General features: G+C 39.6%; 1 protein-coding gene across 9 annotated transcripts in view; it reads left to right on the top strand.

The window, feature by feature from the left end:
- Window positions 1-26970, top strand: part of LOC136058555 (poly(rC)-binding protein 3-like) — a 480047-nt gene that overhangs the window by 333311 nt on the left and 119766 nt on the right. For 4 of the 9 annotated variants that reach the window (XM_065752105.1, XM_065752106.1, XM_065752104.1 and 1 more), the window contains exon 1: window positions 7467-7577. The exons of 3 other annotated variants lie outside the window; for them this stretch is intronic. The gene's annotated coding sequence lies outside the window, so the exon portion shown is untranslated. Of the gene's footprint in view, window positions 1-6576; window positions 7051-7466; window positions 7578-7669; window positions 7813-26970 lie in introns of those variants that run through there. 2 more of the 9 variants (XM_065752100.1, XM_065752099.1) reach the window with 2 other exon arrangements.

Raw genomic sequence — 26970 nt, 5'->3', positions numbered from 1 at the left:
AGACAGGTTGACTGAAGCTGTTGCTGCCCCTAAAGTAGGAGTGGAAACTATTGGTAGAATGCCCAGTCCCAGCAGCTGTGGCAGTTGACTAGAATCAGTCCCTGGAGGCAGCAAGATTAGCAACATGGATCCTCTACATCTCTCTACTGCAATTCCCCACTTTTCTGTGGCAGGCAGAAGTGGCCCTATCTCATCTGTTATTTTAGGAGAACTGACTGCCAGCTTTGCCTGAGCCATTGAAAAGCCTGTTGCTAGTTCTAGAATAAAAGACACACAAAATGGTGTTAATTGTAAATGAAGAATAATCATGGCATTATTTACACATAGAAATTTAGTGTGTATTCTTCGTTGAAGTCCAGTATGTACTACGCTACTTGTTTCAAAATGCCAGTGCCAATCACCATTTCATTCTCCACTAATGCCTATCTCAGGTTCTTCTTTTTCTACCACAAGTTCCTTGAGATGAATTTACTAACTTTCTTCATTCAGGAAGGATGAACGTTCTGTCACCACTATCTGAATTTGAGATGTGAACCACAAAGGAGACCACCTTTTGTTTTGACTTTCCAGCTTCCCAGTGTTTTCAGGATCTGTGTCTTGGCAATTTCTATTCCTTCTGCCAGGAGTCTGCCGTCCTGGGAATTTCTGTAGATGGTAAATTCAGTACCAAATTCAGAGTCTTGAAATGGAACTCCTATTCCATAGGAGTCTATTCCATAGCTGTCTGGCTGATTTTTGTGCTCCGGAGCTTTGTTCCTGCTAGCTAACAGGCCTCAGATCTTCACTGATGGAACTGAAGTTATTTCTATAGATCTGTGAATTGTTTTCCCAGTCCACCTTTTCCTGTGATATTCCTTCTTGTCACAGCCAGTTCTTTTCACTGTGGAAGAATTTTACATTATAACGGCTTTCTGGTCTTACAATTCCAGACAGCTTTTTATTCTAACTATTCAAAAGTGTCACAGAGACCAATATTATAATGTCTTTCTTTACCACCTGTATTGGATCAAGAGATGTATTTGTGATGCTCCCGAGGATCAGATTTCATTCTCTTTACTTCATGCTCCTCATGCCTGCTTCCTCTTTAAAGAAACTTCCACACTAGGAGGAAGAAGAACTTTCAGCTTTTGCTTGGACTCAGTCTTGAAGGACTGCTGTTTGGCTCGTTCACTTCTTTCTTGGTCTCCCTATTTCTGGCATATTTCATTTTTTTTTCTTAAATAGAGTGCCCTTCAACAGTAAGCAAGATCTGACTTTTCTATGCAGGTATCCTTGCCCTTCTCAGTGAAAACCCAAAGGGCAGCATGACTGGATGCCTTCTTCAGCTTTTGTCTTGGATAGTGGCTCCTGTTATTTCAGTTGTGATTACTGTAAAGGAGCTTGATTGGTTTTTATATTAGCCCTCACTGAAGACTAGATATTTGCTTACCAGCTTTGATGAACCATCAGGAAAATGCAGTAGGACACTCTAAATAAATAAACAAATAATCACTTTGAGTTTTAAAAGAAGAAAATCGTGGGTGAATTGAAATTATTTTTAACTTTGTAAACCTTTGCAGTCAAACTTCCCTGGTACCCCAGGGTAGCTTTGATAAAACTGGCATGTTCCCAAAGGCACTGAAAACTGACCTTCTACCTTCCCGTAACAACCAAACATGGCATCAGAACTTGTTTGAAAATCCAGAGGACACCCAGAACTGTGGAGTGTTTCTCTGCCATCTGTTTCTTACAAGAGAGGAGTTAGTTCATTGCCATCAGGTTAATCCTTGCCTAAAGTCCATCCCCCAGCAACTCTTTGAACATAGGAGGAAAATATTTACAAGCTCTGATCTTCTTTGACCCCATCAGAGGAGACACTTATGTCTTAAGACACTCTGTGTACCCTTTTTTGCCTTCCTTTTTTACCAAAAGCTTATTGCTTTCATTCTGTTTCATCTTGCTTCTCCACAGCACCAGACTAGCTGAGGGTTGAAACTGCCAAATTACGTTAAGCAAGACTTAAGGGCAAACATCCAAGTGCAAGATTAAGAGCAAAAGGTTATTAATAAAACCATGATGAATACAGTTCTGGTCTATACTTAACAACGTGACTCCTGCTCTTTCAAGTATCCCTTGAGGGATTTCTTTTGTACTGCCCTGCTCTGAGTGCAGAAGACTGTGGATTCATAAAGTCTGCCTTCCTCCCAGGTGGATAGCTCACCTCTGAGAGATTTCCAGTTCCAAGTGCTCAGTATTCCTTCAAGGCTCTGTTTCTGGATGCAAATGAAAATGTTGATCACGTTTCTCGAGAGAGGTACCTCAGATGCATAAATAGACATTTCCATGTCAGCCTGGCAGGGACTGTCAAATGGATAAATACAGCTGATTTTGCCTCCTGAGATCATATGTGTTGTGCACCAACAGCATACTCTCCCTTTGTCCTTCAGCAACCAGCTGATTAGCTGCCCATGCCATTGGGATTCTTTTTAGCTCTTCACTGATGTTATTTATACAATTGTAATAAATCTATTATGAGTTATCATAATGGCACGTGTTCTGCAAGATTCATGATCACTGGTAGGCTAGTGACTATCCATAGACATCTCAATTTATCAATGTGGATGGCAGATGCTGTAAAATCCATGTGGTATGAATACATACATAACATTCATTGTACATAATGGTTCAGGTACAGTGTCTATTTTTATTTGTTCGTTTGTTTATTTATTTATTTATTAGCCTTTCTCTGCTTTGCTGAGTGCTACATACAAAGTGTATTTAGTTCTGACTTAACCACACTGGAATTCCTGGCAGAGAGTCTCTTTTATAGGTAAACTGCAAGTCCATTAAAAAAAAAGGATATGTATTTTTAATCCTGTTTTTACCTTATCTTTTATACTCCCTGTTCCCTGCAGATACAGTCTGCTTTGGCACAGAAAACACGTAGGAAACCTGGACACTGATTTTCAAGATAGACTTCATTTTAGAATTCATAGATGCAACAGAACTTGGTTTTGGCTGCCTTGAGAGAACAATTTCAACCAAGCAGAGCTGATGTGGTAACTCTGCATGATGATTACATTTGTGATTGTCCAGTGAGTCTGCCCAGCCTACACCCCTGAGTTTGGACACAATTATTTTCATTCTAACAAAATGATATGTTAGGAAAACATAGCTATAACCAGAGTGATCTTCTCCAGCCATAAGTTGTGTTATGGTTTGCATCGTTATGTCTTTTAAAAGTTTTCAAAATCAGTGGAATAGAATAAGTTCCATTGTTTTACAAAAGGGTGCAAGAAATCAGCTGTATTTGTACCTTCTGCAATGTTTCTATGAAAAGAACTATGGCTATTTTTAAACAGATGCTAAAAAAGTCATTACAGCAAATCAAGATTTTTATTTTAGGAAACTGATGACTAAGAATGAAAGGCTTCCCCTCTTCTACCTCCATTAATATGTAATATATATTTACATAAGTTTTGGCAGAAATTGAGGTTGGTCTACATGATATCTATCCCTATTAGCCAGCCCATCTTATCTAATTCATTATTAGAATCATGATGTTAGGACATTATGATTTTTCAGGTAACGGGAACCTAATCTGTTGTCTAGAGAACAGCAAATCTGTCCAGCCCGCTCTGTGTTCAGGCTGTCCTGTATGGTAGGGAATTTTAATGTGAAGCTCAGATTATTGGCAATGATGGAATGATGGTCTTACAAAAAAAAAAAAAAAAGAAATTCAGATGGTAAAGTGTAAATGCAGTGTAAAGAAATGCAACAGAAACTGAGGAATAGATTTTTCCACTGTGTGCAGTGGCTTCATACTTGGTGGTACAGAAGCATCTTTTTAACTGTATTGCTCATTGTGGTGGATGAACCAAAGTGATAGAGAGGTACTCAGATTTATCTTCTCAGTTACAGATACTGTCTGATAAATAAGGCTCCTAATCACTTGATATTGAGATATGTTTTATGGCTCACTTAACACAGTTCTCTCTTGCAGTCTTTGGTTTATTCACATCCAGTGAACTTTATTGTGCCTTGATTTCTTGGAGGACTACATTTTTAGCACCTATCTGTTTAACAGAAGGTTCCTCTAACTCATGGTACCTAGTCAATTGAACATGAGTTTTTAAAATGAGCTATTGACTATTCTTTGTTCAAACAAAGATTAAACTTTATTTCAAAATTTTGAATAGCTCTTTTTTTTTTCTTTCTTTCTTCTTTTTTAAAATCTAGTGCATGATGTTGCTGCATTTGCAGGGCTTGATCCAAAAGAATCGAAGAACATGCTTAAGGAAAAGAATGGCATGTGGTTCATGAACCCCATAATTAGTTCCCCTTCCTAGCTCTAAGCAGTAATTAAATCTGTCACTTCTGCTCTGCTGATTCATTTATTTAGCTATTTAATTGCTCAGCTGAATACATCTTTATCTCCGGAACTGCAATATTTTATTCAGACAAAGAAATAGCATAATCCATTTTTTCTTTTTTTCTGAGAGCAGGGACATGTAAAAGAAAAGGACATTAATACTGGATGATGATTTGGTGGTGTTGTCAGTTTTCACTTATCAAACAAAACAGTGTTTAAGGGAAAACTTCAACCATTGCTTGAGGATAGCTTCCCATATATAGGTTTGTCTCCTTGAGAAATTATGTCAAATGCTGGGAATCAATCTATTCCATCATTATTTCTATTTCCATGATTTAACTAAACCACTTTGGGGAAAGTGGTCACAATTTTCTATAAAACCTGTATTCTCATCCTGACCTATTGGCAGAATATTTTATAAATATTTTGAATGTGTAAAAATTTACTAAATTGTGTGCGAACTACTTGACTTGTCTTCAAATATTGCATTCTAATTTACAAAGAAACAGCTTTTTTCATACTTACAAGCTTAAAAAGGAGTGAATACAAGTCTGTAAGGCATATCCATACCTACAGTTTTTCCCATGCTTTCCTCATCATTTATGGGAAGTTACAAAATTCCCTCACTGGCTTTTATTAATACGTTGGAAGAACTTGTGTTGGAAAGCTGCTACCTCTGGAAAAAACAATGAGGATTGTGTGAATACAGATCAAATCAAGCAGGGCCTAGCTGGCTAGAATTTTGTACAACGTACATAGTCTTGCATTTCACTCCATTAGTGACTTATTTTTGCTGTCTTTTCCCTCACTTGCAACTATACCTTAGTTTAAGTCATGTCATCTTTTTCCCAGGTATGCTTGTTACTCTAAAAATGATTTTCTGCTTTTCTGATGTTGTTCACATGGATATTTTCCCCTTGGTGAAAGTCCAGTTCGTACCTTTGCAATACAAAGCCTGTTCATACTGTCACAGTGGAGAACCCCACCTTGGAAGTGAAAGCAGGCCTTTACATGAGGACCAGCCAGTAGAATGGGGAATGGGCAGGATTTATTAGCAATATTGTGATGCCTTGCAGAAGCTGCTGCACATCTCAAGATATCTCTAGCTGTCAAGCTATGCAGGCTTCCCCCTGCATGCATCACGTCAGGTGTCTCTGCCTCACTCACCCCATCTGCATGGCCCCGTTCTCAGTGAGAGCTTTGTCAAACTGTGGGCTGGTGGCCACGACCCAACAATGCTCAGTCAGTATTGTCTGTGTAGTGTTATTGTTCTGCATCTGTGCACTCTGGCTGACTGAAGGCTCTTTGTTAGAAGAAAGAATATTTTTCTCCCTGCTAAAACTGGGAAGTCTGGAAATCTTGGGGGCAGTTTTGTTCATACTGTGCCTGTGCCTGTGATTCTCAGACCGGTGTTTTGGATGAGCTTCACTTAAATATTATCTCTTTTAAACGCATTGCTTCAACTGATGTCTGCTAAATGTGCATTCTTTGTTATGTTGGACACATGCTTAAATTCAGGAGTTAGTAAAACAGCAAAAACTATCTCTGGACATCCTTTGAGGATAAGGGTGCTTTGAGGATAAGCCTGTATGTGAATGAATGGCTTTAGTGTGAAAAAGCAGTGCTCAGTGTGGCAGGACAAACAAGTAAGATCAGAGGAGAGCACGGGAATGGAACAGAGAAAATAACGTTTATTTGTAGCAAAAAAGAAATTTATTACTGAGTTGGTGGAAAGCGAACACAGGAAACAAGGATAATTTCAGACAGCTTTCATCTCAGCTGTAAGAGAACGTGAGGTTAGCCATATTAGCAACAGAATTAACTACTTTTACATAGACATGTATGTAAACATTGAGAACAAGATCTAGAGGGACATCTGGGAATGTCTGTGAGGGGGAGAAGGGGACAGTGACCATCGGCTTCCCCTGCGATGAACTTAGCTGTTCTCATCCTGCCACCAACAGGCTAGTAATTACTATCTCAAAGGCACTGTTGAGTTTACAGGCAGACAAACATGATGAAAACAATGCACCTTTGCTGCTCTGCCCTCCCTGTGCAGGAGCAGGCAGCGCCCAGCTGCTCACACAGCATGAACAAGGACACTGCAAAGTGTTGCACAAGCTCTAGGTCCCAGATCTGCTTGGGGGACGTTCTACTAGATCAAAGCTACATCAAAACACACACAATTTGTGTGTGTTTTTAAATGTGGTTTCTGGTTCGTCTTCTTTTCTAATTCACTGTGTAGTTGGAAAGCTCAGGCCAGATTTTATCATCACTTGCAGTGCTGGAATATGCTGGTGTAAAATGCACCTAAATCAAATCAGATGCAAGCTCCCACTTTTGATACAAATCACAGAATGGTTTGGACTGGAAGGAACCTCAAAGATCAAATGCACCCGAGGCTGTACTTCTTTAATGTAGTGATATCTTTATTGACATATTGGAAACTTATTGCTAATGTTCTAATTTGGAGCAGCTATCGCTTATGCTATTTACTTGATGTAAGGTATCTGTGGGGCTGAATGCTACCCCTGGACAGCTCTGGTCACTTTGCCGGGTTATATAAGACGCACAGAGCTGGGCACCTATAAATATTAGCATGCAGCTGTCACAAAAGGATTGTGTGCGTGCTGCTCGGGACCTGGAAAACATAATAACTTGGCACCCAGGAACATACAACTCTGATAACATATTCCAAGGTTACGTGTTGGGGGGTGAGGGTAGGAAGGTGGTGGTCGCTTTCTATCTTTGTCTCTCTTTTTTTTATTTATTTAATTTTCTTTCTTTTTTACTTTTCGTATAGGTCGAATCCTTCCAATTTTTATCACATTAGGATGTGACATTCCCGGCCTTGACAGTGCTTTTGTTTGGATATTTATAGCAGCTTCTGGTCATTGTGGAGCAAAGGAGATTGCCCTGCCCTCTGGCCCTTTCTTAAGCAGATTTTGGGCAGAAGCTCCTCTCATGTGGCACTAATTGAAATGATTGGTGGAGGGGGTGTTGTGAGCGCACTGTGCCTGACTCGGGCTTATCTGCCAGGGGCTAAGCTAGGGGAGGCAGGGAGGAAAGAAGAGAGGGAGAAAAAAAAAAAAAAGAGGAGAGGAAGGGGAAAAAAAAAAAAAAAAAACAGCACCAGGCTTTGCTTCGCTCTGGTCGTGCTGCCGGCCATCTGTCCACGCTCGGGCTCGGAGACGGGCGGAGGAACGCGCTCACAACAGCTCCGCAGGTCGGTACCGCCGCGGGCACGGGGCTCCGCGCCGGAGCTGCTCCGTGCTGCTGCTGCCGCTTCTCGCCTTTGGGTGCGGGTGCTGTGCCCGGCGCTGGGCTCTCGGCTGTTGGGTTCTTTGCTCGCTGAGTGCTGGCTGCTCAGGGCTCGGGCGGGCGGCTCCTCGGCCGGGCAAGCGAGCTGCGCTGAAATATGTTTTAGGGATGGTCAGCTGGAAAGTGCGCGCTGCCCTTGGGTGAGTAACTCCGCCTGAGCAGGCAGCTTTAAATGAGATGGTGTCTTTCAGAGGTTTGTCCCCCTCCTTTTCCCGCAGCCCCTCACCTCCTGCTAACAGTTCTCTGCAAGTTTAGTGCGGAGTGGGGTGAGGCGAGAGCTGGCCTTCGCCCACGGACACCACAGGGGTTGCAAGGGATTAGCGAGGCAGAGCCTGAGAAGTTTCTGATGTCCTGTAAACCAGCGACGCTGGCAAAAGCAGCGGAACTGGAATGTTTTCTCACGTTTTAGAGGTGTTATCCGGGGAGGCTGCATCCTTTGCTTTAGCTGTTAATGTTTGTGGAGGTTTTTTTTTTTTGGAGTTGGTAGTTTGAACAGCACGAGTTAGCAGCTGTATCGTAGCTCCGTGTGCTGAGCAACGGGGAGGAAAAAAAAGTGTAACTTCAGCGTGTGTTGCTTGAAGGAAATTTAGGAATTATATGCTAGCTTTATGGTAATAGCAATAAGAGAGGACTGTAGATTCCATGCCTCTTATCGTCAGGAATCTTAAAGCACACAAGGAGCCTTGTTAATCTGTGCCAAAAACTGTATTTTAATTTCTTCAATGTCTCGTATTAAACAGAGAGTGGTTATGTATAACGTGCAAATTCTACTCTTCGTGTTTCTGATAACCCTGCTAGACCTACTGGAAAAATAGAATAAGGTTCAGGTAGCGTGTTAACTGAATGCTTAGCAGGTCTCACATAGATTAAACACAGCAAAATCCAGTCATAGCTGGAAACCGGCGTGCGTGTCCACTTTTAAATATTAAAATGAATTTTGACATGAGAAGCATGCATACCATCCCATTGAACTGTAGATCATGAGTGTTTGTTTTGTTTTTCTTTTGTATAATGCTTTAGAAATTGAAAAATAGTAAAAAGTGTAGTTGAGGAGCTGGTAATCCACTTGTCCGTTTCTTATCCCTATTGTGAGGTCCCTTGTACACCTTGTGAACAGTCGCTGAGGAACATTCAAAATGGAATCTAGGAATCAGCCATACTGAAGTTATGGAAGAGCTCGCTAAAGTATGCAAATAAAATACATTGAGAAGATGAGGCATAGCCCCCGAAGAAGCCTTTATTAAATACACTGTGTCTACTATTCTTGCTGTATTCAAAGAGAAACAAAAACCAACTTGATTATCACATGGTTATTACTCCGTGCCTTTTTAATATACACTCAGGTGAAGAGCAACGTTTAGTTTCTTCACAATATTGAAGTAGTTGTGTTTGTCGTTGCTGGTGGGTTTTCTCCTTTACAACATAATTTGTCCTTTTTATGCCCCTCATATCTGTCTGTGCTGCAAAAATAAGTCTTGAAGCATGTAACGTTTGTTTGTTTTACTGTTTATTTTCCACTCCTCATCACTCTTGGTCTCCATTTGATGTCGTTTTGTGCATTTTTGATTGAAGTCAGTTGTCACTCTGAGGGCCGTATTTAAATACATCTGTAGAGCATGTGGTGTGATAATGCATGGCAATATGAATGTAGTCATTTTGTTCTTAAATGGCACAAAGTATTTTTATTGTTACTTCAGAGAAGCTAAAAGCACGATAAATACTCCATTAGCTGTATCAGTAAGAAATACGTTAATGTGAGTGCATGGTCAGTTAGAAAGCATTTTTCTCTGAAAGCCTTCTCATGGCAGACACGGTACCAATAATCTTAATGCATAACCTTTGGTACATATCTTCCATGGTAGATCAGATTTGCTCTTCGGTCCTTTGTAAATACTGTTTTTATTCAGGGTAACTGAATTTCCAGGGAAAGTCCAGCCTCCTTGTTTCTCTTTAGCCCTTGCAGCCTTTGAGTTCAGCAAGAATTTGCCAGGATGGCTGGGGGTGTATGGAACAGGCATTTTAGGATGCAGCCCTTCTTGTCAGAAATTGCTTTCTATATTGTAGGGCATTGAGGTCTGATAATAACCTGAAGTTAATCATGCTATTAAAACTGTCAGACCCAAAGACTGCTGTGTTGGTTGGATACCAGGAAGCAAATTAGGATAGCTGCCTCTGATTTCTGAAAGCGTGGTGGGTGACTTGGGAAAGCTGCTAGGGAGCATCATGTTATTCGCACCTGTAGCAGCATGCCATGGAGTAATCAGAGAATAAAATATTGTTCTAACCAAAGGGCTGTGGTTTACAGCCCTTCATGGGTTCTCAACACTAGGGGAGATGGAAGGAGGTGCAGAGGAATGGAGCAGATTTCGCCATTCTGCTGGCAGGGCTGGGCAGGGTCAGCTGCCAAAGCACCCTGCTGTGGGGCTGTACCAGTGAGGGAAAAGTGTGAAGGAGGAATCTGATAGTGGGCAGGTGCTGAGCAAAGTGCATGGTGATGAGGCCTTGAGGGGGCTGGAGGCACTGCTGGGGAGTGGATGTTGAGTGGAACAGGATTGAGGGCAGCTATGTAGCCAGCAAAGCTAGTGCATTTGAGTGTCGCTACAAGGAGGTTTTGAAACCGGGTAGGCAGGAGGAATTGAATTGGGTACATGAAATGCATCTAGCTGAAGGTGTCCTTGATTGTTGCAGGGGAATTGGACTAGAGGACTTTTAAGCTCAATTCTGTGATAAGAGTCAAGGTGGGAAGTGAGCATGGAGATGATCAAGGGCTGAAAAAAAGTTTAGCGGCAGAGCAGGAGCTAAATTCAGGGGTAGGGGAAAGCTGACAGCAAGGAGGTAAGGAGATTCAGAATAAGTTTCAGCCAATTCTGCTGTATATGTGATGTCAGCGAGGCAAATTAGTACAATTTAGAGCAAAAATGTAAGGGATGGGAACTCTGAACCTACATCAATGTTTACTCACTGTTAGTGCTTCCCAAAAGTTTTCATTTAATGGGATTTCTATCTTCTGACATCTACAATAACGTCATGACTGCAGACTGAGAAATGGGAAGAAATTTATTTGCACAGGATTTGGGAGATCATTTCTCTTTAAAAGAGCCCTTCCTCACACTTTCAGTTAACAAATGTACTTTGCTGCATTCATTTGCTAAGCAACAGACTCACTTTGTTGCCTATGAAGCACAAAAGCAAGGGATGTTTTGACACAAGAAGCAGAGCTTATGTAAAGTTCATGAACAGCAGCAGAAAGAGTGAATGATGATTTCTCTCTGTTTTGTGCCTTACATTAAAATATTTTAAGGTTGGATACTTTTCTCTGCTGGCTGCCATCAGCGATAGAAGTATCAACAGGAGAAAAATGGGTCGCTTGGGTTTTAGCATTAAGTAGCAAATCCAAGGCCAATAGGATTTAGCTCAGATGTTAAGGTTTATTCAGTGCATTTAGTTAATGAAGTTCAGAGGGGAAAAAAAAAAACTGTCTGGGGGATGGAGAAGGGGACAGTCTTGCCTCCTGCCACCAGGTGCATCCTGCAGTGACTCCTCTTGATTGATAGGTACTCCAAGAGACAAGAAAGAGCTGAGTGAAAGGAGGTTTTAATTAAAGAACACCTGCTCTATGCCAGCTCTTTTGGATTAAAATTGAGCAGGAAATCTTTGAAATAGACATCCATCTATTCTTAATGGTGTATGTGCTTTGTATTTTTATTTTTATTTTTTTTACAAAGCAGCATCCATTGCTGAGGGGAAGGGGAGATGACAGTATGTCTGAGTACCCACGCAGCAGTTACAAAGCAGTGACAATGATCAGTCACATATGAAACCTTGTCAATAGCTAATTATCAATTGGGCACAGAAATGAAGTTCATGTCATCTAATTCCCATCTGAACAGTATGCCAAGATTTCTTGCAGGCAGTCCCACAGTCTCAGCAGCACGGGTGGCCTCTTGCTGCACTAACCTGTGATCTGAAGCCTTTGTGTGCTCTGCCAGGGGCTGGCATCTTGGATACACACAGGCAGTTCAGCATCCAGAGTTGCTTTTAGAGCCTGAAAGGCCTTCAGCAAGGAGACCAAATTAAAGAAGACTGATAATATAGAAAGTCACCTTTATTTTAATTCCAAAATATTATCTATGCAAAACTCAAAACAAAATGATCCTTTTTCCAAGAGGGTTAATGTAGTCTTTCTTATTAGTTGTGTTCCTCTATAGGCCAGATTCCCACTCAGATCAGACTTTGTTGTTCCTGAATCTGTTGTGGTCATTTAGAGATGATGAACTTTCTTGTTCCACCCACCTCTTCAAAGATCTGTGCTTGCTGTCACAGCTTGGAGCTGGGAGCTCTTGAGCAGCAGTTAAGACCATCAAGATTCAGTCCACTGACCTCAGCAGCCTTTTCTTCTGAGTGGGACGTGGGCAGTGATGGCAGGATTTGATTGTAACAGTCTGGAATATAAACAGAAGCCTTACCAAATGAGTAAAAAGATTCCACGAACCAGTTGTACCAGCATAACCAGTAGCTCGGATAGCCTGTGGCTTAGCACGAGCATGTAAGAATGGTGCTGAAGCAGTTCTTAGAAGGATTTAGCTCAGTGACACCTGAAAATTCACACAAAACTGATGGTTTGGAGTAAAAGTGTACATATGGAGTGGTTGCTTTCTGTTGGTTTGGGGTGAGTTTATTATTTAGAATTTTGGGGAAGATTATTCTGCAAGTAATAAAAATATTGAAAAAGCAGTATTTGCACTTTTCTGCATTGATCTGAACTGATGTGTTCCTGTAAGATTCACAGGAACTTTACTGAAAGAAAAAAAAAAAAATAGGCTGGACTTGTAGACCTGAACAGGGGCATGTCTGTGGTAAGAAATAAAAACCAGTTATTATTAAAAAATATTTCTTGTATTAAACAACAACAACAAAACACCTCCCTCTGCCACCCAGACAAGAGACAATACATTTGGACGTAAAGAGCTTAGAGCAGCATCTGTTATTTTTTTTTTTTCAGATGGTTCATTACCTTAAACTTGCTGTCTGATATTTTACTTGTTAGTGGGCAGTAAAGCACCTGTTCAACATTTGAGCCTGATTTAAACTAATAAAAAGATGGAATGCGAGCTTTGAACGCTAGAAGTTGACTTTTCTGATTTCATTCAATTAAGAGACCTGTGTGTGTGTACCTCTAAGATTCCCTTAGCGTGGCGTGGCTGCATGCCAAAATCTAGCCAGTAGTGTTAGATTTTAGCATCTGCTTTGTAACATTAAATACCTTCTAGAAACAGCAGCAGAGATTTCAAGTGGAAAAGCTGTAAAAACATTGGAAGCAGAAGCAACATTTTATGTGGTCAGTAATTACTTCACAGCACAGGATTAAATGCTGGAAATCCCTGAGCTGTCTGGTGGAGTTTCGTTTGTGTATGATCAAAGAGATAGAAGATAGTTAACCTTTTTTTATTAAGGTGTGTTATACATATGAGAGCGAATTAAAATAAACTTTGCTCTCATCTATGCAGGAAACTGTTCTGATGTGCAAGTTCTGATTATCCATTCACAGTGGTAAGAATCAGGTTTGGTGTCTCAGCTCCCTTCAGTTCAAAAATATTTGAGTATCTGGGTTTTGATCTGATAGCAGGAGACATCAGAAGTTCCACTGCTAGGTTTCTCTGGGAAGAACAAGGGCACCAGGCAGACACCAAGAGACATACATTTCATTTCCCACCCTCACCCCCCTCCCTCCTTTCCCTATCAGCATTCATACTGTACAAACGGATCCCTGGTAGGTAATGGAAAGACTGTCACTGTTAATCAAGTATTGTGAGCATCCTGTGATGTTCACCATGGACTGGGTAGGGGAAGCAGAATAAAAATTAGAAGAGCTCTAAATCTTGCTTATAATGAAGTTTAATATTACTTCAGTGTAAGTAACATCAGTTATATCTGAAGCTGACCCTGTGTTTTAGGATACTTCTGAAATATTTGACTTTTCTGTGTGCACATGAATGATAAAACTGTGATGAAAGAAAGCCTTCACCATAAGCCACGGTGGCGGGGCATCCTGAAGCTCTACTTCCTGTGATCAATGAGAATACCTCCCCAAGCAGCCTTCCATACTGACAGAATTGCATCTGCACGCAGGGGTTTCTCTTGTGACTGTCATGTGCTGGGGGTGGCTCTTTCTCCCATGCTTTTGCTGTTGCGTTTCATAACGAGGGGTGTGAGACTAGTCTGCGTTCTTCACCTAATTTCTGGTTATGTGTGCCCTTCTTTTTTCTTTTTTTTTTTTTTTTGATCAGGTATCATTGAAGTGACCTGTTGAAAGATGCTTATTGCTTCCCTGACATGTTAGCCTACCCACGATACTTTCCTATTGCTTTCTACATAATATTTTGAATGAAAGAACCATTTGTTCTTTAAAAGCAAAAAAAATAAAAAATCTTCTGGATTGTCATCTGAAATGTAGTCTCTAAAGTTTTCACTTTAATTCTGATTTACTGCTGTTATTCGTGCTGAGCTAAATCCTGAGGGTTTCAGTCAACTGAACACTGAGGGTAGGCTGAAATACATGAGTCCTGTAGGAATTGTTCGATGTGGAGGGTAAAATTAAGACCAGAGGCACGTACATCTCTCATGTGCACTGTGAATGCTCGTCTATAGATAACAACAGTGCTTTGATGGCAGTGCTTTGACTATACCTTTAAGTGCTGTGGTAAGTTTTTGCAACAAGTTGCATCTGCCAGTAATCAGTTTTATTTTAAGGCATATTCACTAAATGCTTTATTCAATGTTAGAAGTCCTACTGTTTTGTTGGATGGCGTATTTTGCATGATGGCCTCCTATTTGGCTACCTCTTGAGCTACCTCTCACAGGTAGTTTGTTAGTGTTTGTGAGTCATTTCACTGATCTTTCAAAAAGCTTGCTTTATGAAGCTGCTGATCTTCAGCTGTGGTTATTTCAACAATACCAATCCCTCTACTGGCTGTTGTGTTGTGGAATATAGTACCTTAGCTTAAACTCTAAAAACATGACTAATAATGACTGATGTGACAGAATGTAAAGGTAGCTCACTTGTTTTGCTTCACGTTGTCCAAGATAAGGATCGCACCTATGGACAGTTACTGTGAATTGTGTGAGCACACTATAATGTAGTTGGGTAGCTCTTTTTCATTTTTTCTTCCTAGTCTCTTTGTCTTTGGTTTCAATGAAATGATGATAAAATGCAGAGTTAGGCCACTTAGACAACCTCTATAGTATTTTTCTATTAGCAGTTTTCTTGTGAAGAAAGTAGCGCTAACTTTCTTATTTGTTAAACTTTTGGAGGATTTTATTTGTATATTTGGTGGTTTTGCTGGACAAATATACAAACATCACTTGTAGTGGATTATTATCTATGCAAAGTTTGTTGATAGCTATTTCCTTGACCTGCTGGCATATGATCACTGATACAGGATGTGGAGCCTGGGCTTTGTGTTGTCATCCCTAGGTATAATTTTAGGGTTATCTGTTCACTGGGGCCTACTCACATCTAATCCTCTTCATTATTTAAAAGGAAATCTTACAGCTCTGTGACCTTTTCTTGCCAGTTGTACCTCCCGTTAAGAATCAACTCTTATTTTACTTAGAGTTGATGTGTGGAAGTAATGTGGAGTTGAAAATAAAGCACAAATGCAGCTTTACGAAGAAAGTGTCAAAGACATCTTTTCTACCATGCTTTTATTACACTGGATCATTGATAGATGGATGGGCATGTAGTTGGCTTTAGTTCTAAGGGCCCACCCATATATGTCTAAAGCTTTCTAAAGTAACTTGGATTCCCTTAGGAGCAATGCATTAAAGTGCTGATGAAAATGGAGGTTTCTTTTACATTGTGACCTTTCTGTTTTCCGATAGGTAGGTAGGAAAGAGCCAAACTCCAATGAATATTATCAGTCAAAGTTAAAAGCAGTAGACTATATATATGTACATACATATATATAAACAATAATGTACGGAGAACTGAGGTTGCCTGTGGTTAGTAATGATGTGTTGCCTTCATTTGCTCTCTGTATGCCTCAGATTTCATTTAATTTATAAGAATCTGATGCTCTCATTGAGAATGAGGCTGAGTTGCAAGAGAAACGTATTTCTGAGTAATATCCTCAAAGTATACTAGACAGGAATAAAAGATTTAAATGTACACTTATAATGTGTTTTGCTTTTAGACTTTGTGTATTAACTCATTTTAAATATTTCATATACATGCATTTTTATTGTGAGATTGTGAAAATTATGTGGAGATGAATAGATTTTACAAAATTCTTATTCTGTTTTCAAAGATGTTAATTTTTACTCATTTGACCCACTTAGCTGGAAACTTAACTAACTTTAAATCACAGCTGGCATTTTTCTAGAGAAAATTATGTTTCTGCTGTGTTAAACTTATTTCTTGCTTTTGCTTATGAAGTATGGGAAAATTGAATAAAACTTGTTCATGTTTACTCAAATTTTGAAGAAAATGAATTTGGGTTTTCATCCTTCTTTTCAGAAGTAGTTCTGTACTGTACTTTCTTGAAAGTAGAGACTGTGTGGGGTTTGGAATGGAGAGAAAATCCACAGAATAAAAGTAGTATTAATCTGCAAATACATCTGTAACTGAGGACATTTTTTTTCCACGTCATCACAGATTCAGACTAGTGCTGACTTTAAGCATCTTTTCTGTTGCAAACTGTATTTCAACAGATTATTAGTCAAAATGTGGAAACTACGCAGATGTCTCTTGCTGAGAACTGATGATCTGTCTAATGATCCTCAGTATGCTGAGGGAAAGCCAAGGAAAATGATGCGCACTTGCGTACTTTTCATTGAGAACCATTTATTAGTGTAGCTGTCAGATGAGTAGGCTGTAGTAATAAACAAAAATGATTTTATAGCTCATGTTGTGAGACAAGCTTTTGCATCTGCAGCACTGAATAGTTGCTGTATATAACGGTCTCTTTTGCCTTCACCGTTCTCATTCATAAAAAGGACTTACTGAACTGTACTTGTTCAGATAAATCTGACGTTTAATCAACAGTTTTGAGTTAATCTATATTAATTTCAACTTAATAATGTTCAATTAATACTTAGTCAAAGTCAGTAGTTTTAGTTTTGTGTACACACCTTATTTACATGCTTAACTGTAGGTTGTACACACGATAATTTGACAAAAGCGGTATTAAAGGGGATTCTCAGCCATAAATATCTTCTGTTTCTCTTTTTTTTTTTTTTGTTACGTTGGCAATCTGAAGTACCACTCATCTGCATTCATAGCCAGTGATTATCTGAGATATATAGGTTGAGGCTGTAAAGATTGTCTTGAATTTTTACAAGCGTGCAAAAGATCAAATACAATACAAGGTTGTCCTATTGTAAAATCCAATTAAAAAAATTACGAGGAGGAAGAGATGTCTGAAAAGACACTCACAGAATTTCTCCTCAATTATTCTGATGCATCATCGGGAATAAAACAGAAACCTGGATAAACCAGGGAGCTTCAATGCTTTTACAGCCCAAGAACATCTATCTTTCTGATGGTACAAAGATGTTACCAGAAGCTTCTGTTCATTTGGGCTGCACGATGGCATCTCATTATGGAAGTTGTGTAACTGTTATATGTTACATCCACATAATCTCCATGGAAGCTGTTTTCACGTGCTCTGTCTTCTCTTGTCTGTTTTTCCTGACTTTGCACGAGAATGGTTTTGCAAAGATGCCTTGGCTTACTCATAGAGCCAACAGGTAGGAAGAGTGAGACTGGCGTGTCCCTGAGATTAGAAAGTTAGAGCAGAAATCTTTGCAGCATGTTTGGGATACTGTGAATATAGAATGTGCATAGCTTGGTATCAATTTTTTTCAACATCCCTAGGGAATATGTTGTTTTTAATGACGTTAGGAAAGTCCATAAGTAATACAGGAACACTACAGTGCAATGGCTGTGGTCCACCACAAGTTCAAGTTCACTTCAGCAGAAGTACAGAATTTCCAAAACCTGTTCATTTTCATTTCAACCACTCTGAGCACTCAGCTGTGAAATACCTAAAAGTTCATTTTCTAGTCTGGCCTTTCTTTTCCCTTATCCAAAATTCTATCAGCCCCGGTATTTCTAAAATGAGAATTAGTGCAATGAGAAGATTCTGCAGTGGTCCCTAAGAAGACAGTCTTAGATGGCATCCAGTGCATCTGGCAGCTCTGTGCAGAGTTGTGCACTTTGGTGTGTCTGGACTGGTTAGAAGGGGACTTGGGATGGGATGGGAAGGGCAAGTAGATTTTGGTTGGGTGTCAACTAGTCCTTCCAAATGCTGGTGCTTGATCTAATGTGCTGTAATTCTATTGTGGAGACAAGTCTGTGCTGTAAAAATTAATAGTAATTTAAAATGTTGTGAGGAGCTTTCTGTAGTTCTGTTCACTCATTCAACTCCTGCACTGTTTCTCTCCTGAGGTGATATCTTGGGTGTTTTTGCAGTGAAATACCATTGTAAAAAAATCATTGTCAGCAAGAAACAGCAGTGGGTTACATTTCTTGAGCCTGTTGCATTTTTGTTACATATGAAATGGCCATGTATACATGGTAAGGGGATGTATTTTTGTGAAATTTCATGACAACTGGCAAATAACAAAATGTTTCCAAGGTGTGTGCAGCAGTGCCATGAAGTTTGAAGTATTCTTGCTCGCTTCTATTCCTAAAGTCAATGTAAACCAGTTGAATTATCAGAAATCCACATAATAATTTTATAAGTGTATGATCCATGGTAAAATGCTGCTGTTTCAAGAATGTAGTGGACAAGTCTACGTGGTTATGAAAGTGCTATGTCTAACATATGGGAAGAGTATTTTCCAAAGCTACCTATCCCCTGAATGTAAGTTCATGGGAACGCATAAATATTTGTCTACCTGTGGCCCAGGCTAGGGCATCACTGCAGTGACTCTACAGACTATTTAGAAGTGACATCAAGTGGGTTATCCCCTGCATTGAAAGCGATGTTGCCTCAAAATCAAGAAAAAACAATGAGCTCTTATCAGGATCCAAATGTGAATGTGCAGATTTTGCTCACATCTGTGTGAAAGTGTCCACGGTAAAAGAATGGCTCTCAAGTTAACTCTGTATTGCTGTACAGCAGCATGAGGACAGCAGCAGCATTCTGGGTCTCAGATCAGTCGTGAAGCCAACTTCTTGTCTTCTTTCATAGACTCCATCTTCTTAGATGAATCATTTTTGAACTCAGACTTTATTTATTCTTTGAGGTAATTGTGTACTTTTCTTGTTTATAGCAAATACATTGGAATAGGTATAACTCTCTAGCATTATTTGAAATCTTGCAAGCTGATTTAATTGAGGGGAAATTTTCTCTTCCAATCTGAGGCACATCCCAAGCATGTCCATTTTTAACTGTTAAAATGGGGTAGTTGCCAAGATAATATAATTTTTTCATGTCTGTGATTAATATTAACAAGTCCCCCATAAAATGAAGGTAAAATAGAAATGCTTCTTTCGATCAGCTTACCTACTAATATTAAAACCATACTGAAGTTCAGTATTTCTTTGAGTTTGTCTCTACTATCGGATGCCAATGCAGCAAAATAAACCCAGTCCATTATGTTAGCTTCTTACTGTGTGACAAGACTGCACCTTGCAAAGCAAAAGGCTCATCTGGTCTTCTTGGAATGACTATGTGCATGAAGAAGCTACACCTTGATAAGAATTTCATCTGATGCATATAGCGATGCAATGTTAGATTTTCCAAATATTTGACCTACCTTATTCTGTTGAGTTTTTCCTTCTTTAGCAAAAGTAAATTGCTTCTCATCTTATCCTCTACTAGGACTCTAAATAACTCTACATCTGCAGTTACCTGTAAGATATTTGTAGACTGTTACTGTATTCTGCTAAATCCTCTTTTCTAGATTTTATAAGGTTTAGCTTCCTTAGTCTGTCTTCATATTTACAATCTTATTCTCCATTTCTAATATAATTTATGTTAGCTTAATTTATATATACCTACTTATCTCAAGAAGAATGTGGGGCTGTTGGGGGAGGTCCAGAGAAGAGCTGAAGAGCCTCTCTTACAAAGGAAGGTTGGAGTGGGCTGAGCTTCTTCAGTCCGGAGAAAAGAAGGCTCCGGAGAGACTTCATAGAGAACTTCCATTTGAAAGGAGCTTATAAGCAGGAGAAAGACTAACTCCTTACACAAGCAGATAGTGATAGGTTAAGGGGAATTATTTTTTTTTTTAAATAAAAGAGGGGAGATTTAGGCTAGACATTAAAAATAAATTCTTTACATGGAGGGTGGTGAGGCACTGGTGCAGCTGCCCAGAGAAGCTGTGGATACACCATCTCTGGAAGAGTTCAAGGCTGAGTTGGATGTTGTCCTGGGTAGCCTGGTCCACTGCCTGATTTAGCGAGTGGCAACCTGCTGGCAGCAAGGTGGTTGGAACTTAGTGATATTTAAGGACCCTTTTGTTCTAAGCTATTTTATGATTTTTACATCATAGTGTTTTTTTTCCCCCAATATATTGATATAAGTGCTACATGTTATATTCCATTTTTGATCACATAATGGTTTTGTTCTGTGGAATTATTACCTGCATGGATTTATAGAGATGTATGAACATTCAAAACCAGCAGTTACTTCTACAAATAAATTAAACTTGCAAAATAATCTCCAATTTCTAATCAAAGATTGGCTGTACTTTCAGATGGCAACACACTTGATGCTTTTAGGGAACTACTTCTTTTTTTTTTTTTTTTGTAGCAGGAATAGCTTTATCACAGATAAGTACCAACTCAGATGTTTGTGGATTGCTATCCCTTTTGTTTTTTAAGACAAAAGCAAATCAAATAAGACGATGTAGGTTATTTTCTCCGTAAAATTAATGCTTATGGAGCTTTTAAAAAACATTTAAAAATAAATCATTCATCCTTTGTTGATATGTATATGGATTTTGGTTCATTTCTATACATATTTATGAGCTTTATTTTCAAGAAAGTGACAGAGTAATCAGTCTAAAACAGAAAGAAGCCAATTGCATAGAATACCAGCTGCTTAACGTACTATAAATCTCACAAAACTAACATCAGTTCCTGTTTTTAGGAGTCATATATGTTTTTATAAGCTTGGCTGATTTTTATCTCCTTTTCTTGTCAACCACCCCTCCCATCTTCATCAGAACTCTGAACTGTGTCTAACATCTTTGTAATTCCAGAATTCTTCAGTTCTACTGTGATCCAACAATGAATTACATCTAAATCATGATACGGAGAAATATTATGGGGTTTTATTAATGACAATAACTTTTATAATCAGAAGTGTTTAACTCTTCATTTGCCTTGTAATGTGTGTTTTCCCCAGTTCTTTCTACCAAATTTATTCTGCATGTCTAACTCTTTCTCTGCTGCTGTTGCTTCTCCCTTGAGTAACATTAGCACCTTTTACTTCTTTTCAGAGTTGCTTATCTGTGTGAAATAGCTCAAGCTACTGACATCTTTTATTGTTCTTGCCTGAATGGATGTTAGAGTTTCAGAATTAGAAACAAAGCTATTTGTTCCTTGATTGTCAAACTCTCCTACCCATCCAGATGTAAATTCTCTGTTACAGACTTTGTGGAAACGGTATACCTGTTGATTGTTTCACAGAATCATAGAATCCCCAAGGTTGGAAAAGACCCACAAGATCATCCAGTCCAACCATCCACCTATCACCAGTAGTTCTCACTAAACCATTTTCCTCAACACAGTGTCTAAATGTTCCTTGAATATCTCCAGAGTCTGTGACACTACCACCTCCCTGGGCAGCCCATTCCAGTACCTGACCACTCTTTTGGAAAAGGTTTTTTTGTTTGTTTGTTTTTTGGAGAAGCATAATTTGACCTGGTGTAGGGAACCTGCTTTGGCAGGGGGGTTGGACTCTATGATCTCTTGAGGTCCCTTCCAACCCCTATGATTCTATGATTTCCCAACATTGTCTGAATCTTTCCAGGTGAAACTTGAGGCCATTCCTTCTACTCCTATCACTAGAGAGAAAAGGCCAACCCCCAGCTCACTACAACCTCCTTTCAGATAGTTATAGAGAGCAGTAAGGTCTCCCCTGAGCCTCCTTTTCTCCAGACTGAACAATCCCAGCTCCCTTACACCTTCCTTATAAGTCCTGTGCTCCATAGTCCTCACCAGGTTCACACTCTTCCCATTCAGATTTCCCCTTGGAGTCTCAGACCACGTTTCTTCTTTGCTTCCATACAACGCTCTTTCAGGGATTAATTTGTTCATGTTGAGTTAAAAAAATATATTAATGTTTTAGTATTTTGATGTATGGTTATGAGTGATGTTTTATGACAGTTTAAGCTAAAGGTAAATAAGGCAGGCTGTCCTTGAAAGGTGCCTACTTCTTCCTTTGATGGAACTCCTTGCCAATTATTAGCAAATTAAAAAAAAAATGTTTTAAATGCAGAAGGAGTGTCATTGAGTAGTCTAATGAACCGAGTGTGTTCCCTTTTGAAGCTTAGCAGTCACTGAGATTTGGGAGAACACTTCTCCTGAAAAGTCAAAATGTAGTCCTGTTGTCGTGAGGGAAGGGCTCACTGCAGAAACTGAACTGGAATTAGAAAATAACGGTATTTGGAATGAAAATTTGAGCCATTTGAAGGCATTTTTCTAACCCTGGAGCTGGAATCTTGTCTCATATCTCATTGCCATCAAGCCCACAGAGACATGACTTTGATTACCATTTCTTGAGCAAATCAGTAGTTTCTTCCTAATGTCTGTCTTGGGCAATTAGATGTGGAGTTCATCTTGCCTCACTGTGCTTGGAGCATAGGAGTTTGGGATGCTGGTTCTTGTTTTCCTTTCCCATATTCAGAGCAGGTTTCTTCAATTCTTTTGACATTGCTGTTATCTGAAGGGTGGTATTGGGTAGTGCAGGGGTGTTCTTGGAGTCACTGAGTTTAGATTTTTTTTTTTTAATTATATTTTGGCATAACTAAAGATTAGTAGCTGGTTCAGAGAGTTTACTGTAGTACCATAAACAGCAGAAGAAAAATGTGCCACAGAATACTGATGCATATGGATAGCAGGTTCTTGAAATGAAAAGGCTCCATGTGGTTCTTGCTTATACAGCTGAAGCTTTCAGCATTGTTTTGTTTCCGAAACAAATAATGCTGCCACGTTACCCTGGTCCACTACAAAAGCCCAGGAGTGCCCTTGCAATCCTGTAGAACTGTTTGGTATCTGGTAATGAGGCCAGAGAATGGGATGAGAGCCTGAGTGGGCTCCTCACCACAGGTATGTGTCTCTGCTATATTTATAGGCTCTTACAACACTGTTGATAGGCAGGGCAAGGCAGGCAGCATGCTGCTTTTGGTCACGTTATCAGTAAGAGAGAATAGATGCTGGGTTTGAGTTTGCTTTGTTGTTTGTTTTCTTTTTTAATCTAAGCTGCCTAGGGTGATAAGTCTGTCAGGTGCAGGCAGTTGCTCTGTGCAGAGTACCTGCTTTTTGAGATGAGCAGGAACAACCATTCATTACGCGAACGCTGGAAATGCAACTACAGTTTCTCCTGTACCAGCAGTTGTCTGTGTGTTTGCAGACAAACCAGGTTTTCTTTTTGAGATCTGAGCAGTAAGGTGCACTGGGTTCTCTTACGCTGTAAGGAATTAACCTTGCTAGGTTAACTAGGAAAATTGGCTTCTGTTCATACATTTCCCTGGTGTCTGGGAGGCAGTGGGGGTGTTGTCTGTAAAGCAGATTTGTTACCCAGTGTGCAGTGAGCCAATTCCTGTACTCTCCAGAGAGATAATGCTTTTTATTCAGGACGAAGTGCTGGTGGAATATTCCACGAATCAAACACAACAATGCAAGTTCCTTCACCTTATTTATACATTAAATTCCCATGTACTCCACCTATCTAATACAAAAGAAACACCTACTACACACGTGTTCTCAAAGTTAAGCAATCATGATACTCCATTCCCTTCTGGCTACTTTTCTGACTGTTTGTTCCTGCTCAGGATTGCTCAGGGGTCTTATACCACCCTTGGTGGCCATTTGGGGGTTGTTTCCCTTACTCTTTTTATCCATACATGGCCACCTAAGAACAAGGTGGACAAATCATTCCAGTGGAATGATTGTCCTTGGTTAATCAGCACCAATAGCTAAAACATTTTTCCGTATAAGCAGTACTTGATAAAAAGATTCTATATTTGTGTTGATTAAACACAGAAAATATGCAGATCTTTCCAATGAAAGATTTATTATTATTATTATTATTATTATTATTATTATATGTATTTCCCCTTTTAGAAAGCTCTGAAATGTCTACTTGGTATAATTTTCCCCCTTTTTTCCAGCTCACTGTGCCCCCTTAACATCTTTAAGTCTTAAACCATTTCCTTATATCTCCCTGAAATACAAAGGGGCTTGCATTGTATTAATGAACAAGTATTAACATGACCAATGACATTATTACTAATAATTGCTTAAGCCATCCAAAAGTGGGAAGCCACAAGGTTAACCAAGAGAGATCCAATCTTTGCCTTCAGTAAACTATAAATGACAACTTTTTTAGTTGTTGGATCTTTTATACTAGTTATGATTAATTATCAGAGAGATTAAAATGGCATGTTCCTTTAAGTTCTTCACAACCATGGTTACATCTCAATAGAAAATAGAAAATAACGCTGCTATTGTCTAAGATAGCTTCTCTGCTCTCAATTCTAATACCCTTTAAAAGCCTATGAAGTGAAATTTATATCTTAAACACAGGAGATGTGTTTCAAAGTATGATCATTCGTGGCTATTCCAGGTCTAGGAGCCTGGACTGCAGCAGAGATTTCTAGCAGCTGAGGATTTCACTTGAGAAACAGTCTGTGAATTGGTGTCATGCTGGAGATTGTTTCCTCTATTTTCCTCTATTGGATATGTTTTAGTTATAATTTTACTGGTCTTATTTGTGTAGCAGTCCACAGAGGAAGGGGAATCTTCTTTTTCCTAGTGTAACGAATCCAGGATTTAATTCCTTGGAGTTTGACTGCAGTGTCTGTAGTCAGTAGCACCTGATAGGGTCCTTTCTGCTTCTCTGCAAGTGGTTTATCTTTCCATATCCATAGGTATACTGAATCTCCAGGCTTGAAGAGATGAACCCAAAGGCACCAAGAATCTTAACCTGGGTACCTCTATGGAGAGAGTTAATAACTTGTCCTGAAGATAACATAATCTTTTAAAATTTATTCTTCTTTTAGGTGCATCTGACACTCCTTGTCAGATTAGGAACGTAAGGTCCGCCATATAGAAAATCTATTTCTTTTGTCCTAGTTATTATTCTAATTCAAAGTAATGCCAACAGCAAGACTTTGGTCCATTTCATCTGAGTTTCCTGACATGATTTCCTAGTTAGTTACTTAATTATTTGGTTCATTCTTTCTACATTTCCACTAGACTGCGGTCTCCACTGAGTGTGTAAATCCCATTTAATTTGCAAAAATCTTGAAGCGCCCCGTATGGCCTGTTCTACAGAATGGGTCCCCTACTGATGATAATCCTTCAGGACCGACATATTAATTATTTCAAAAGAAATTTGACTGCTTTTCCAGCTTTGTTGGTGCAACACGGGAAAGCTCCTGGCCATCCTGTAAAGGTATCAACAACCACCAGTAATTATTTATAACCTTTGCATCTTAGTAGTTCTGAAAAATCAGTCTGCCAGTGCCTCCCAGATATAAAGCTTCTTTTCACAACTCCTGGTAAGGGACTCTTTTGGATTGTTTCTCAAACAAATTTCCCATCCTTGTGTAATATCTTCAGTGATTTTTAGCATATCAATGCCTATTGTATACATTTTTGCAGTTTTACAATTTCTGCTGAGGCTTCAGCTCCCACTGCCGGTACCATGTGTTTTCATAATTTCTCTTATTAATTGAGAAGTATGCATTGCCTTTGGGGGTTTTTCCACCATCCTTTGTGAGTCTTAACACAATTCAAATACTCAGTTTATTTTTCTTCTTTGTATACTTGGAAATGTTTGTATTAGAAGTTCTTTCAGGGACTAAGGCAGCAATTCTTTTAAGTAGAGCAGTTCTTTTTGCAGTTTCACCAACCTCTTGATTTCCTCTGATTATGTCAGTCTGTCCAGATTGGTGTGTTCTATAGTGTAGCATTGCCACTTTGTTTTTTTCACTGTTCTGAGCAATCTTAAAGTTTTTATTGTATTTGACGTCACAAGCAAAATTCTATAAATAATCCCATCTCCTTCCGAATTGCACCATGTGCATGTATCACAAAAATGTATATTTTGAGTTGGTATCCCAAAGTCTGCATGAGTATTCCTAGAGCCTGATGTTCTCTTTCATGCACGTTAAGTTCAAAAAGCTTTGTCAAACTCAGAAGGCCTAAAGCAAAGGCACTCATGAGAGCACTTTCTTTTGTGTCAAATCCTTTTTGACAATCTGGAGTCCATTCTAGCAATTCCTGGTGCTTTAACAGCTTCATATTGGGATTTAGCCATTAATCCAAAATAAGGTATCCACAGGCGACACCATCCGGCCATTCCTTGAAATGCTCTAAGCTCTTTTAAGTAAGTCACCCAAAGACTGGACTTTTTCTGTGACATTCTGTATCCTGCTAGTCCCAAGAAGTTCAATAAACTTGTAGTTGCTCCTTTGTGTTTTTTCAGCCACCCCCAGCAGTATATCCTTGAAATCCTGCAATGAGATACTATTGCTTTCTTTACCTTTCCACTGTTCCAGTTCTTTTGCAAGTACGTTACTAAAAATCCTAGGGCTGTTCTTAAATCCTTGGGGAGTCACTATCCAACATAACTGCATACCTACCTGGTATCAGGGGAAGAAGCCTGCAGCCATCGTGTGAGCTTGAGAGGAGTTGAGACATGAGTGATGCTTGGGAACAGTAGACCAGGTGTACTGTACTCATGGTTTGTGGTGCAAGTTTTGGATGCTCACATGCTAGGCACACATGCCCTGCTGTAGTTGAGCCTTAGATATTTTTGGCACATGGAGTCATGAGATGCTGGTGCTGGGTTGGGTGTTGGATGGCCGCAACCCACAAGAAGGAGCCCTGTGAGAAGGCACATCCAGGCAGAAGTCGCCAGCTGCCCTGTACAATGTTTGAGCATAAAGGCTCTTGGGTCCTGGGAAAGGAGAAGCTGCTTAAGTCTGCAGAGCTTTTACCTTGAGCAGAGAGCTATGGAAGATACCCTGAAAGCCCATCTTCCCACAGTGTGTACTGTGGGGGACGTCATTTACAGCTTACTACCAGGACTTTGTAGTTGCTCATGTAATATGTATGA

Source organism: Cyrtonyx montezumae, unplaced genomic scaffold (genome assembly GCF_038088225.1).
Source record: "Cyrtonyx montezumae isolate F1298 unplaced genomic scaffold, pur_monq_1.0 scaffold_8, whole genome shotgun sequence".
In the NCBI taxonomy this organism is placed as follows: Eukaryota; Metazoa; Chordata; class Aves; order Galliformes; family Odontophoridae; genus Cyrtonyx; species Cyrtonyx montezumae.
The sequence above is the reverse complement of the archived record's forward strand: the minus strand, read 5'-3'. Positions and strand labels throughout refer to the sequence as shown.